We start from the raw sequence: 13,799 nt of genomic DNA on the forward strand, positions 1-13,799 counted from the left end.
CAGGCTCTTTCCACTGAGCCACGCTGCTTCCCTAGATTTACTTCTATTTATTCTGACGACTTGACACCCGTCCACATGTTTTGTTTTGTTCTCTGTCTTCCCCTTCTAGACTGTGAGCCCATTGTTGGGTAGGGACCGTCTCTAGATAGGAAACAGAGGCACAGGGCAATTAAGTGACCTGTCCAAGGTCACACAGCAGGCAACTGTGAGCCCACTGTTGGGTAGGGACCATCTCTATATAATAAGAATAATAATAATGATAGCATTTATTAAGCACTTACTACATGTAAGGCACTGTTCTAAGAGCTGGGGAGGTTCCAAGGTGATCAGGTTGTCCCACGGGGGGCTCACAGTCTTCATCCCTTCTTTTAGACTGTGAGCCCACTGTTGGGCAGGGACTGTCCCTATATGTTGCCAATTTGTACTTCCCAAGCGCTTAGTACAGTGCTCTGCACACAGTAAGCGCTCAATAAATACGATTGATGATGATGATGATGATCCCCATTTTCCAGATGAGGGAACCGAGGCCCAGAGAAGTGAAGTGACTTGCCCAAAGTCACACAGCTGGCAATTGGCGGAGCCGGGATTTGAACCCATGACCTCTGATTGCCGACTTGTACTTCCCAAGCACTTAGTACAGTGCTCTGCACACAGTAAGCGCCCCATAAATATGACTGAATGAATGAATTTAGCTTTAATTCTATTTGCTCTGACGACTTGACACCTGTCCCCATGTTTTGTTTTGTTCCCTGTCTCCCCCTTCTAGACTGTGAGCCCGCTGTTGGGTAGGGACCGTCTCTAGATGTTGCCGACCTACTTCCCAAGCGCTTAGTACAGTGCTCTGCACACAGTAAGCGCTCAATAAATACGACTGAATCTCGCTGCTGACCCCTCCCTCATGTCCTGCCTCTGGCCAGGGAATGTGTCTATAATAATAATAATAATGATAACATTTATTAAGCGCTTACTATGTGCAAAGCACTGTTCTAAGTGCTGGGGGGATACAAGTCTGTCCCACGTCCGGCTCACAGTCTTAATCCCCATTTTACAGATGAGGGAACTGAGGCCCGGAGAAGTGAAGTGACTTGCCCAAAGTCACACAGCTGACAATTGGCAGAGCCGGGATTTGAACCCATGACCTCTGACTCCAAAACCCGGGCTCTTTCCACTGAGCCACGCTGCTTCTCTTCTCTATTATATCATTATACTGTCCTCTCCCAAGTGCTTAGTACACAGTCAGTCCTCAGCTGTAACCGAATGAATGAATGAGTTACAGAGCAACTAAAGTGCTCCAAGCACTGAATTAAGCGAGACTATCAAAGAAGCCAAAGATGCGGCTGCTGGTATTTTTTCAACAATAATAATAATAATAATGGCATTTATTAAGCGCTTACTATGTGCAAAGCACTGTTCTAAGTGTTGGGGAGGCTGCAAGGTGATCAGGTTGTCCCACGGGGGGCTCACAACCCTAATCCCCATGTTACAGATGAGGGAACTGAGGCACAGAGAAGTGAAGTGACTTGCCCAAAGTCCCACAGCTGACAATTGGTGGAGCCGGGATTTGAACCCATGACTCCTAAGCCCGGGCTTTTCCCACTGAGCCACGCTGCTTCTAGACTGTGAGCCCGCTGTTGGGTAGGGACCGTCTCTAGATGTTGCCAACTTGGACTTCCCAAGCGCTTAGTACAGTGCTCTGCACACAGTAAGCGCTCAATAAATACAATTGAATGAATTAATCACCTTGTATCCCCCCCAGCGCTTAGAACAGTGCTTCGCACATCGTAAGCACTTAACAGATGCCATCATTATTATTATTATTATTATTCCCTGTGCCTCAGTGATCTCCCCGTCCTCCCCCAGGCCTTACCTCCTTCCCCTCCCCACAGCACCTGCATATATGACTATATGTTTGTACGTATTTATTACTCTATTTATTTATTTATTTTATTTGTACATATTTATTCTATTTATTTTATTTTGTTAATATGTTTTGTCTTGTCATCTGTCTCCCCCTTCTAGACTATGAGCCCGCTGTTGGGTAGGGACCGTCTCTACATGTTGCCAACTTGGACTTCCCCAGCGCTTAGTACAGTGCTCTGCACACAGTAAGCGCTCAATAAATATGATTGAATGAATGAATCACCTTGTATCCCCCCCAGCGCTTAGAACAGTGCTTCGCACATCGCAAGCGCTTAACAGATGCCATCATTATTATTATTATTATTATTCTCTGTGCCTCAGTGATCTCCCTGTCCTCCCCTGGGCCTTACCTCCTTCCCTCCCCACAGCACCTGTATATATGGATAGATGTTTGTTCGTATTTATTACTCTATTTATTTATTTATTTTTGTACATATTTATTCTATTTATTTTATTTTGTTAATATGTTTTCCTTTGTCGTCTGTCTCCCCCTTCTAGACTATGAGCCCGCTGTTGGGTAGGGACCGTCTCTCTATGTTGCCAACATGTACTTCCCAAGCGCTTAGTCCAGTGCTCTGCACACAGTAAGCGCTCAATAACTATGACTGAATGAATCCGTAAAATGGGGATTAAGACCGTGAGCCCCACCTGAGACAACCTGATGACCTTGTATCTACCCCAGCACTTAGAACAGTGTGTGGCACATGTTTTGTTTTGTTGTCTGTCACCCCTTCCAGACTGTGAGCCCATTGTTGGGTAGGGACCGCCTCTATACGCCGTCGACCTGTACTTCCCAAGCGCTTAGTACAGTCCTCTGCACACAGTAAGCGCTCAATAAATACGATTGAATGAATGAACAAATACCATCACTATTATCATCTCCAGCGATCTGATCGTTAATACATTTGTGGCATTTGTTAATGCGCTTAGTACAGTGCTGTGCACACGGTAAGCCCTCAATAAATACGACTGATTGATTGATTGATTTGTTAAGCACTTACTACGGGCCAGGCACTGTAGTGGACGCTGGGGTGGACACAAGTAAATCGGGTCGGACACAGTCCCCTGTCCCGCGTGGGGCTCACGGTCTCCACCCCCATTTGACAGATGAGGTCGGTGAGACGGAGAGAAGTGAAGTGGCTTGCCCCAAGGCCGCACGGCAGATCAATCAATCAATCATATTTATTGAGTGCTTACTATGAGCAGAGCACTGTACTAAGCGCTTGGGAAGTACAAATTGGCAACATATAGAGACAGTCCCTACCCAACATGGGGCAGATCCGATCGTTGACTGGAGGGCCGTCAGGGTTCGGGGATCACCACATCCCAGACTAGCTGTGGGACATCGGAGAGCAATAAGAATAACTGTAAAGCGCTTCTTATGTGCCGGGCACTGTACTGAGCGCTGGGGTAGATACGCGACACCTTGGGTCGGTCGCCGTCCCTGTCCCACGAAAGGCTCACGGTCTCAGTCCCGCTTTTCCGGACGAGGGAACTGAGGCACAGAGAAGCTCAAAGCGGCTCGCCCGAGGTGCCAGACAAGCGGCGGAGCTGGGATGAGAAGGTCAGAGGTCCTGGGTTCTAATCCCGGCTCCGCCACCTGTCAGCTGGGTGGCTTCGGGCAAGCCACTTCATCATCATCATCATCATCAATCGTATTTATTGAGCACTTACTATGTGCACAGCACTGTACTAAGCGCTTGGGAAGTACAAACTGGCAACATCTAGAGACAGTCCCTACCCACCAGTGGGCTCACAGTCTAAACGGGGGAGACAGAGAACAAAACCAAACATACTAACAAAATAAAACAAATAGAATACATATGTACAAGTAAAATAAACCTTCACTTCTCTGGGCCTCAGTTCCCTCATCTGGAAAATGGGGATGAAGACCGTGAGCCTCAAGTGGGACAACCTGATCACCTTGTACCCGCCCCAGCGCTTAGAACAGTGCTTTGCACATAGGAAGCGCTTAACAAATGCCATCATCATCATTATCGTCAATCGTATTTATTGAGCGCTTACTATGTGCAGAGCACTGGACTAAGCGCTTGGGAAGTACAAATTGGCAACACATACAGACAGTCCCTACCCAACAGTGGGCTCACAGTCTAAAAGATGTAATAATGTAATAAAATGTAAAATGTAAAAGATGTAATAATGATGTATTATCAGTACATCATTATTAGTACAGTGCTCTGCACATAGTAAGCGCTCAATAAATACGATTGATGATTATTATTATGAGAACCCAGGTCTTTCGGGCTTCCGGCCCCACTGGGCCGCCTTGCTTCTCATCAGGTGACATAATAATAAAAATAATAATTATTATTATTATTGACTAAGCCCTCCTTTCCTCTTCTCCCACTCCCTGCTGCATCAGCCTTGCAGCTGTACTTTGCAAGCGCTTAGTACAGTGCTCTGCACACAGTAAGCGCTCAATAAATACGACTGAATGAATGAATAAATGAATCCCTCCCCTTTTTTCCTCAGCCCCACAGCACTGACGTCCACAGCTGTAATCTGTTTATAGAAATAAACACTCACGTCTGCCTCCCTCTCTAGGCGGTAAACTCGTCGTGGGCAGGGAATGACTCTGTTATATTGTCCTCTCCAAAGCGCTTCTTAAAATAACAACTAATAATAACAACGATGGTATTTGCTAAGCGCTTATTATGTGCCAAGCAATGGGGTAGATACCAGGTCATCAGGTTGTCCCACGTGGGGCTCACGGCCCTCATCCCCATTTGACAGATGAGGTCACCGAGGCCCCGAACTGAAGCGGCTCGCCCAAGGTCACAGGGCGGACGAGCGGTGTAGCCGGGATTAGAACCCACGACCTCTGATTCCCAGGCCCGGGCTCTTGCCACTGAGCCACGCTGCTTCTCTAAAGGTTCAACAGCAAGAAACGAGGACCTGGGTTCTAATCCCGGCTCCGCCCCTCCTCTGCTGAGTGACCTTGGGCCAGTCTCTGCACCTCGGTTCCCTCATCTGGAAAACGGGGGTGAAGACCGGGAGCCCCACGTGGGATAAGGGACCGTGCCCAACCTGATTAGCGCTTAGTACAGTGCCCAGGGCTTAGTAAGAATAATAATAACAGTAATGATAATAACGATGGTATTTGTTAAGCGCTTACTATGTGCCAAGCACTGTTCTATGCACTGGGGGAGATATAAGGTGATCAGGTTGTCCCACGGGGGGCTCACGGTCCCATTATCCAGATGAGGGAACTGAGGCCCAGAGAAGTGAGGGGACTTGCCCAAAGTCACCCAGCTGCTAAGTGAAGCAGCGCGGCTCAGTGGAAAGCGCTTTGGAGTCAGAGGTCATGGGTTCAAATCCCGGCTCTGCCAATTGCCATTTGTGTGACTTTGGGCAAGTCACTTGACTTCTCTGTGCCTCAGTTCCCTCATCTGTAAAATGGGGATTAAGACTGCGAACCCCCTGTGGGACAACCTGATCACCTTGTAACCTCCCCAGCGCTTAAAGCAGTGCTTTGCACATAGTAAGTGCTTAACAAATGCTATCGTTATGATTATTAAGTGGTGGAGCCGGGATTAGAACCCACCACCTCTGGCTCCCAAGCCCGGGCTCTTTTCCACTAAGCCACTCTGCTCCTAGTCCGGTGCCTGGCACAATGCTAAGCGCTTAACAAAGACCGTAATTGTTATTTATTAGTTGGTACTTGTCCAGCCTGGCGCAGAGGAGGCGCTTAACAAATAGCCTTTTCAAAAGGTGCGGCGTCCTGTACACCGTTAGGCGCTCATTAGATGCGATGATGGACAGACTGCCTGGGGAAGGGCCCGTTGGGAGGCCGCCCTGACGGTTCTCTCTTTTTTGGCCAAGTTGGCAGGGTGGAGGATCCTGTGCGGGAAAAAGCCCATCACCTTGAGCCGGTGACCGACCTCTCTGGGATTCCCGACGGGGCCCGGGCCTCGCCTTCCAAGGATGCGTGCCGGATGCCCGAAATGGGAGCGGGATTCTTCGGCTGGGAATTTCGGTCAAGGACAGGGTGGGGGGCGGGGGCACAAGAAGAAAGGGGGACAGAGGCATCTGGAAAGATAAAGGAGGAGGCCCAGCCAACCATCTCCCTCCTTTGGTCCATCCATCCGTCCATCCATCCGTCCATCCGTCCATCCTGCAGGCCGGCGGGCCCCAGTCCCCCTGGTTTGGGTTTGGGGGGAGTTGGTGGTGTTCCCCAATTTCCAGGGGCACGGCAGAGCCGGCCAGCCCAAAATCCCAGGCTGGGCTGGCTGCCCACCGGGGATGGGGAAAGGGAAGGGAAAGGGGGAAAGGAGAGAGAACCCAAAGGACCATGCTGGGCTGCGGCAGGGGAAAGGGGAAAGGGGAAAAGGGAAAGGAAAGGGGCGAAGGGAAAGGAAAGAGAAGGCCGAGGGACCCTGCTGGGCTGGAGAACGGGAAAAGGGGAAAGGAAAGAGAAGCCAAGGGACCATGCTTGGCCGGGGAAGGGGAAAGAGGAAAAGGGAATGGGAGAGGAAAGGGAAAAGGGGGAAAGGGGAAAAGGACAGGAAAAGGAGGCAGGGGAGAGGAGGCAGGGGAGAGGGGAAAGGAAAGTGAGGCCAAGGGAACATGCTAGGCTGGGAGGGGGAATGGGGGAAAGGGGGAGGGGGAAGGGGGGAATGGGGAAGGGGGAAAGGAGAATGGGGACAGGAAAGAGGGAAACGAAAGTGAAGCCAAGGGACCGGGCTGGGCAGGGTAGGGGAAAGGGGAAAAAGGGAAAAGGAGAAAAAGGGAAAGGGGGAAAAGGAAGGGGAAAAGGAAAGGTGAAAGGTGAAAAGGGGAAGGAAAGTGAGGCCAAGGGGCCGGGCTGGGAAGGGGAAGGGGGAAATGGTGGAATGGGGGAAAGGAATGGAGCGATGGAACCGTGCTGGGCTGGAATGGGGAAAGGGGGGGCGGGGGTACGGGGAAAAGGGGAAGGGAAAAGGAGGAAAGGGGAAAGGAAAGATGCCGAGGAACCGTGTTGGGCTGGGAAGAGGGAAGGGGAAATGGGGGAAAGGCGAAAGGAAAGGGGAAAGGAATGAAGTCAAGGAACCCTGCTGGGCCGGGAAGGAGGAAAGGGGGAAAGGGAAAAAGGGGGGAAAGGGAAAAAGGGGGGAAAGGGAGAAAGGGGGACAGGGAGAAGAGGGAGACAGGGAGAAGAGGGAGACAGGGAGAAGAGGGGGACAGGGAGAAGAGGGGGACAGGGAGATGAAGGGAGAAAGGGGACAGGGTAAAAGGGGGAAAGGCCGAAAGGGGGAAAGGAGGAAGGGAGAAAGGAGGAAAGGGAGAAAGGAGGAAGGGAGAAAGGGGGAAAGGGAAAAAAGGAAAGGGAAAAAAGAGGGAAGGGAGAAAAGGGGAAAGGGAGAACGGGGGAGAGGGGGAAAAAGGATAAAGGGGGAAAGGCGGAAAAGGAGAAAGGGGCAAAGGGGGAAGAGAGAAAACGGGAAAGGGAGAAAATGGGAAAGGCAGAAAGGGGGAAGGGGGGAAAGGGAGAAAGGGAGAAAGGGGCAAGGCAGAAGGGGGGAAAGACGAAGAAGAAGAGGAGAAGGGAGCCGGGGAGAAACCAGGTCAGGGCCCAACGGGGGGCGGGGATGGGGCGAGGGACACCCAGGAGGGCGGCCTGGAGGAGGAGGAGATGGAAGGAAGGAGGGAAGGAAGGAGGGAAGGAAGGGGGGAAGGGAGGAAGGAAGGAAGGAAGGAAGGAAGGAAGGAAGGAAGGGGGAAAGGAAGGGGGGAAGGGGCCGCCTCACCTGGTCGGGGGCTGCCCGTCGGGGACGAGGAGGAGGAGGAGGACGGGGATGCTGACGATGACGAGGAGGAGGAGGAGGAGGAGGCTCGGGCTCCTCCTCTCCTCCTCTCCTCTCCTCTCTTCTCTTCCGTTCTCCTGTCCTCTCCTGTCCTCCTCCTCGGCCTCCACCTCCTCCGCTGCGGCTCCTGCGACTGCGGCTCCTGCTGCAACCACTGCAGACCGCCCCGCTCCTCCTCCTCCCTCCTCCTTCCTCCCTCCTCCTTCCTCCCTCCTCCTCCTCCTCCTCCCGCCGCAGCCTCCTGCAAAATGGCGGTCGGCGGCTCCGGCCTGACTGACGAGACCCCCCCGCTCCGCCCCCTTCCCCGTAGCCCCGCCCCCTCCTCGCGCTCCACCAATCGCCGTCTCGCCCCCGCCCTCTAGCCCCGCCCCTTCCCCGTAGCCCCGCCCCTCCTGTAGCTCCGCAGATCCAATCTACGCCTGGCCCCGCCCCTAGTCCCGCCCCCTTCCGCTTAACCCCTCCCGGCCTCGCCTAGCTCCGCCCCCTCCTCTAGCCCCGCCCCTTCCCTCTTGGCCCGTCCCTTCCTTCTAGCCCCGCCTCGCTCTCGCTCCACCGATCGCCGGCTAGACCCGCCCTCTAGCCCCGCCCCTGCCTGTAGCCCCGCCCAGTGACTCCCTTTAGCCCCGCCCCTCCTCTAAGTCCGCCGGACGTCGCCTGGCCCCGCCCCTATCCCCGCCCCCTTCCGCTTAGCCCCGCCCCGCATCATTTAGCTCCGCCCCCTCCTCTGGCTCCGCCAGTCGCCCCCGGCCCCGCCCCTAGCTCCTCCCCCGCTCCTCTGGCCCCGCCCCCTTTCGCTTAGCCCCGCCCCGCGTCGTCTAGCTCCGCCCCCTCCCCTAGCCCCGCCCCTACCTTCTAGTCCCGCCCCCTCGCTCCGCCAATCGCCGCCTAGCCCCGCCCTCTAGCCCCGCCCCTTTCCCGTAGCGCCGCCCCAGGCTTCCTTTAGCCCCGCCCCTTCCCGTAGCCCCGCCCCTTCCCTTATCCCCGTCCCCTCCTCCTCTAGCTCCACCAACCACCGCACGGCCCAGCCCTCCATAGCCCCGCCTCCCCGCCGCCTCTATCCCCGCCCTTCCCCTCAGCCCCGCCCTTCCCTAAGCCCCACCCCCTCCTCCAGCCCCGCCCCTCTCCCTCTAGCCCCGCCCCTTCCTTGTAGCCCCGCCCCCGCCTCGCCGAGCTCCGCCAGTCGCCGCGCGACCCCGCCCTCCCTAGCCCCGCCCACAGACTCCCGTAGCCCCGCCCCCGCCTCGCCGAGCTCCACCAATCGCCGCTCGCCCCCACCCTCTAGCCACTCCCCTTCCACTTAGCCCCGCCCCTCCTCTAGCTCCGCCAATCGCCATCTAGCTCCGCCCTCTAACTCCGCCCCCTTGGCGTAGCCCCGCCCCAGACTCCCGTGGCCCCGCCTCCTTCCCCTTAACCCCGCCTCCTCCTCTCGCTCCACCAATCGCCGCCTAGCCCCGCCCTCTAGCCCCGCCCCCTTCCCCATAGCCCCGCTCCAGACACCCCGTGGCCCCGCCTCCTTCCCCTTAGCCCCGCCCCCTCCTCCTCTCGCTCCACCGATCGCCGTCCAGCTCCGCCTTCCAGCTCCGCCCCTTTCCCGTAGCCCCGCCCCCGGATTCCCCTTAGACCCGCCCTTCCCGTAGCCCCGCCCCCGCCTCCCGCTCCGCCAATCGCCCTCTAGCCCCGCCCCCTTCCCGTAGCCCCGCCCCTCCTTCAGCTCCACCAATCGTCGTCTAACCCCGCCCCCTTCCCAGTAGCCCCGCCCCCTCTCCTCGATCCGCCAATCACCGCCTAGCTCCGTCCTCTAGCCCCGCCCCTTCTCCCTAGCCCCGCCTCAAGACTCCCCGTAGCCCCGGCCCTTCCTCGTAACCCCGCCCCCTCCTCCAGCTCCACCAATCGCCGCCTATCCCCGCCCTCTGGCCCCGCCCCCTTTCCCGTAGCCCCGCCCTGTGCCCTTTGGCTCCGCCCCCATCCGCCTCGCCCGCTCCTGACCACGCCCCCTGGGCTCTTGATACTAAGAATCATTCCTTCATTCAATCGTATTTATTGAGCGCTTACTGTGTGCAGAGCACTGGACTAAGCGCTTGGGAAGTCCAAGTTGGCAACATCTAGAGACGGTCCCTACCCGACAGCGGGCTCAGTCTAGAAGGGGGAGACAGACAACAAAACCAAACATATTAACAAAATAAAATAAATAGAATAAATATGTACAAATAAAATAAATACATAAATAGAGCAATAAATACGTACAAACATCTATACATATATACGGGTGATAAATGATGGCATTTAGTGAGTGCTTACTATGTGCCAAGCACCGTTCTAAGCGCTGGGGAGGTTACAAGGTGATCGAGTTGTCCCATGTGGGGCTCACAGTCTTCATCCCCATTTTCCAGATGAGGGAACTGAGGCGCAGAGAAGTGAAGTGCCTTGCCCAAAGTCACACAGCTGACAGTTGGCGGAGCCAGAATTTGAACCCATGACCTCTGACTCCAAAGCCCGGGCTCTTTCCACTGAGCCACGCTGCTTCTCTAAAGGTGGTATTTGTGAGCCCCTTGTTGGGTAGGGATTGTCTCTATCTGTTGCCGACTTGTACTTTCCAAGCGCTTAGTACAGTGCTCTGCACACAGTAAGCACTCAATAAATATGATTGAGTGAGTGAGTTAAGCGCTTACTATGTGCGAAGCACTGTTCTAAGCGCTGGAGGGGATACAAGGTGATTCATTCAGTCGTATTTATTGAGCGCTTAGTGTGTGCAGAGCACTGTACTAAGCGCCTGGGAAGTGATCAGGTTGTCCCCCAGGGGGCTCACAGTCTTCATCCCCATTTTCCAGATGAGGGAACTGAGGCCCAGAGAAGTGAAGTGACTTGCCCAAAGTCACCCAGCTGACAGTTGGCGGAGCCGGGATTTGAACCCATGACCTCTGACTCCAAAGCCCGGGCTCTTTCCACTGAGCCACGCTGCTTCTCTAACGATGGTATTTGTTAAGCGCTTTCTATGTGCGAAGCACTGTTCTAAGCGCTGGGGAGGTTACAAAGTGATCAGGTTGTTCATTCAATCGTATTTATTGGGCGCTTACTGTGTGCAGAGCACTGGACTAAGCGCTTGGGAAGTCCAAGTTGGCAACATCTAGAGACGGTCCCTACCCAACAACGGGCTCACGGTCTAGAAGATAAGAGAGGCAACATAAGGATCATTCAAACACTCAAGGTTGCCTAGTGGCTAGATGCCCGGACAAAGAGTCAGAAAGTCTTTGAGCCCGTTGTTGGGTAGGGACCGTCTCTATATGTTGCCAACTTGGACTTCCCAAGCGCTTAGTACAGTGCTCTGCACACAGTAAGCGCTCAAGAAATACGATCGAATGAATGGGCTCCAATCCCGGCTCCGCCACTTGTCTGCCAGGTGACCTTGGCCAAGTCACTTCACTTGGAGAAGCAGCGTGGCTCAGTGGAAAGAGTCCGGGCTTGGGAGTCAGAGGTCATGGGTTCTAATCCCGGCCCCGCCAACTGTCAGCTGTGTGACTTTGGGCAAGTCACTTCACTTCTCTGGGCCTCAGTTCCCTCAACTGGAAAATGGGGATGAAGACTGTGAGCCCCACATGGGACAACCTGATCACCTGGTAACCTCCCCAGCGCTTAGAACAGTGCTTTGCATATAGTAAGTGCTTAATAAATACGATTGAATGAATGAATGAATAAATGCGCTTGCTTAGAGAATGTGCTAATAAATGCTCTGCTTAGAGAAGCAGCGTGGCTCAGTGGAAAAGAGCAGGGGCTTTGGAGTCAGAGGTCATGGGTTCAAATCCCGGCTCCGCCCACTGTCAGCTGTGTGACTTTGGGCAAGTCACTTCACTTCTCTGGGCCTCAGTTCCCTCATCTGTAAAATGGGGATGAAGACTGTGAGCCCCCCGTGGGACAACCTCATCACCTTGTAACCTCCCCAGCGCTTAGAATTGTGCTTTGCACATAGTAAGCACTTAATATATGCCATTATTATTATTAAATGCCATCATCATTATTATTATTCATTTACTCATTCAATCGTATTTATTGAGCGCTTACTGTGTGCAGAGCACTGGACTAAGTGCTTGGGAAGCACAAGTCGGCAACATATAGGGACGGTCCCTACCCAACATAGAGCTTAGAATAATAAGAATAATAAGAAGAAGAATTCCCCCTTCTAGATTGTGAGCCCATTGTTGGGTAGGGACCGTCTCTATCTGTTGCCGACTTGTACTTCCCAAGCGCTTAGTCCAGTGCTCTGCACACCGTAAGCGCTCAATAAATACTTTTGAATGAATGAATGAATGAATACAAGTTAGGTTGGATGCAGTCCCTGCCCCACGTGGGGCTCACACTCTTAATCCCCATTTTACAGGTGAGGTAACTGAGGCCCAGAGAAGTGAAGTGACTTACCCATGGTCACCCAGCAGACAGGTGGCGGGGGCGGGATTAGAACCCGTGACCTCCTGATTCCCAGGCCCGGGCTCTAGCCACTGAGCCATGCTGCTTCTCCTTGGGCTTGCCCCCTGCTTGAGCACTTTGATTAAAAATAATAATAATAATAATAATGGCATTTATCAAGCACTTACTGTGTGCAAAGCACTGTTCTAAGCGTTGGGGGGGATACAAGGTGATCAAGTTGTCCCACGTGGGGTTCACAGTCTTCATCCCCAATTTCCAGATGAGGGAACTGAGAGGCCCAGGGAATAAAAATAATGGCATTTATTAAGCGCTTACTGTGTGCGAAGCACTGTTCTAAGCACTGGGGGGGATACAAGGTGATCAGGTTGTCCCACAGGGGCTCACAGTCTCCATCCCCATTTTCCAGATGAGGGAACTGAGAGGCCATGGGAATAATAATAATGGCATTTATTAAGCGCTTACTATGTGCGAAGCACTGTTCTAAGCGCTGGAGTGATACAAGGTGATCAGGTTGTCCCATGTGAGGCTCACAGTCTTCATCCCCATTTGACAGATGAGGGAACTGAGAGGCCCAGGGAATAATAATAATGGCATTTATTAAGCGTGTACTATGTGCGAAGCACTGTTCTAAATGCTGGGGGGATACAAGGTGATCAAGTTGTCCCATGGGGGGCTCACAGTCTCCATCCCCATTTTACAGGTGAGGGAACTGAGGCTCAGAAAAGTGACGTGACTTGCCTAAAGTCACACAGCAGACACGTGGCGGACCTGGGATCTCCCACCATTTCATTCATTCATTCATTCAATCGTCTTTATTGAGCGCTTACTGTGTGCGGAGCACTGTACTGAGCGCTTGGGAAGTCCAAGTTGGCAACAACTAGAGACGGTCTTCCAGACTGTGAGCCCGCTGTTGGGTCGGGACCGTCTCTATCTGTTGCCAACTTGGACTTCCCAAGCGCTTAGTCCAGTGCTCCGCACGCAGTCAGCGCTCAATAAATACGATTGAATGAATGAATGAACGAACAGTGGGCTCACAGTCTAGAAAGAGTTTCACCCTTAATAATAATGATGGCGTTGATTAAGCTCTTACTCTGTGCAAAGCACTTAAGCACTTGGATCAACACTGCCCACTCTATCCTTATTGTCTCTTCCCAAGGATTTAATTCAGCTGTTCCCTGCCTACGGTAAGTGCTCAATAAATGCCAGGGATTGGTTGGATGATTTTATCCCTGAATAAGGAACAAAAGCAGAATCCCGAACAGTTAGCTCTTTCTTTTCCCCTTCAGAGCCCATTCACATGATTAATCAATCAATCGTATTTATTGAGCGCTTACTATGTGCAGAGCACTGTACTAAGCGCTTGGGAAGTACAAATTGGCATCACATAGAGACAGTCCCTACCCAACAGTGGGCTCACAGTCTAAAAGGGGGAGACAGAGAACAGAACCAAACATACCAACAAAATAAAATAAGTAGGATAGAAATGTACAAGTAAAATAAATAAATGAATAAATAAATAGAGTAATAAATATGTACAACCATATATACATATATACAGGTGCTGTGGGGAAGGGAAGGAGGTTAAACCTGCCCAAACCCTTTTTAGAGGCCGGGGAACTTATCTTAGGCCTAAAATCTGCTGTGTGACCTTAGCTG

At 52.9% G+C, this 13,799-nt stretch overlaps 1 protein-coding gene across 3 annotated transcripts in view; it reads right to left on the bottom strand.

The window, feature by feature from the left end:
* The window catches only part of SLC23A2 (solute carrier family 23 member 2), a 253,987-nt gene extending 246,236 nt beyond the window's left edge, over positions 1 to 7,751 (bottom strand). For all 3 annotated transcript variants that reach the window (XM_038747127.1, XM_038747126.1, XM_038747129.1), the window contains exon 1: positions 7,668 to 7,751. The gene's annotated coding sequence lies outside the window, so the exon portion shown is untranslated. The remainder of the gene's footprint in view (positions 1 to 7,667) is intronic.
* Positions 7,752 to 13,799: the final 6,048 nt, after the last annotated feature.

The sequence above is a fragment of the Tachyglossus aculeatus genome, chromosome 5, assembly GCF_015852505.1.
Source record: "Tachyglossus aculeatus isolate mTacAcu1 chromosome 5, mTacAcu1.pri, whole genome shotgun sequence".
In the NCBI taxonomy this organism is placed as follows: domain Eukaryota; kingdom Metazoa; phylum Chordata; class Mammalia; order Monotremata; family Tachyglossidae; genus Tachyglossus; species Tachyglossus aculeatus.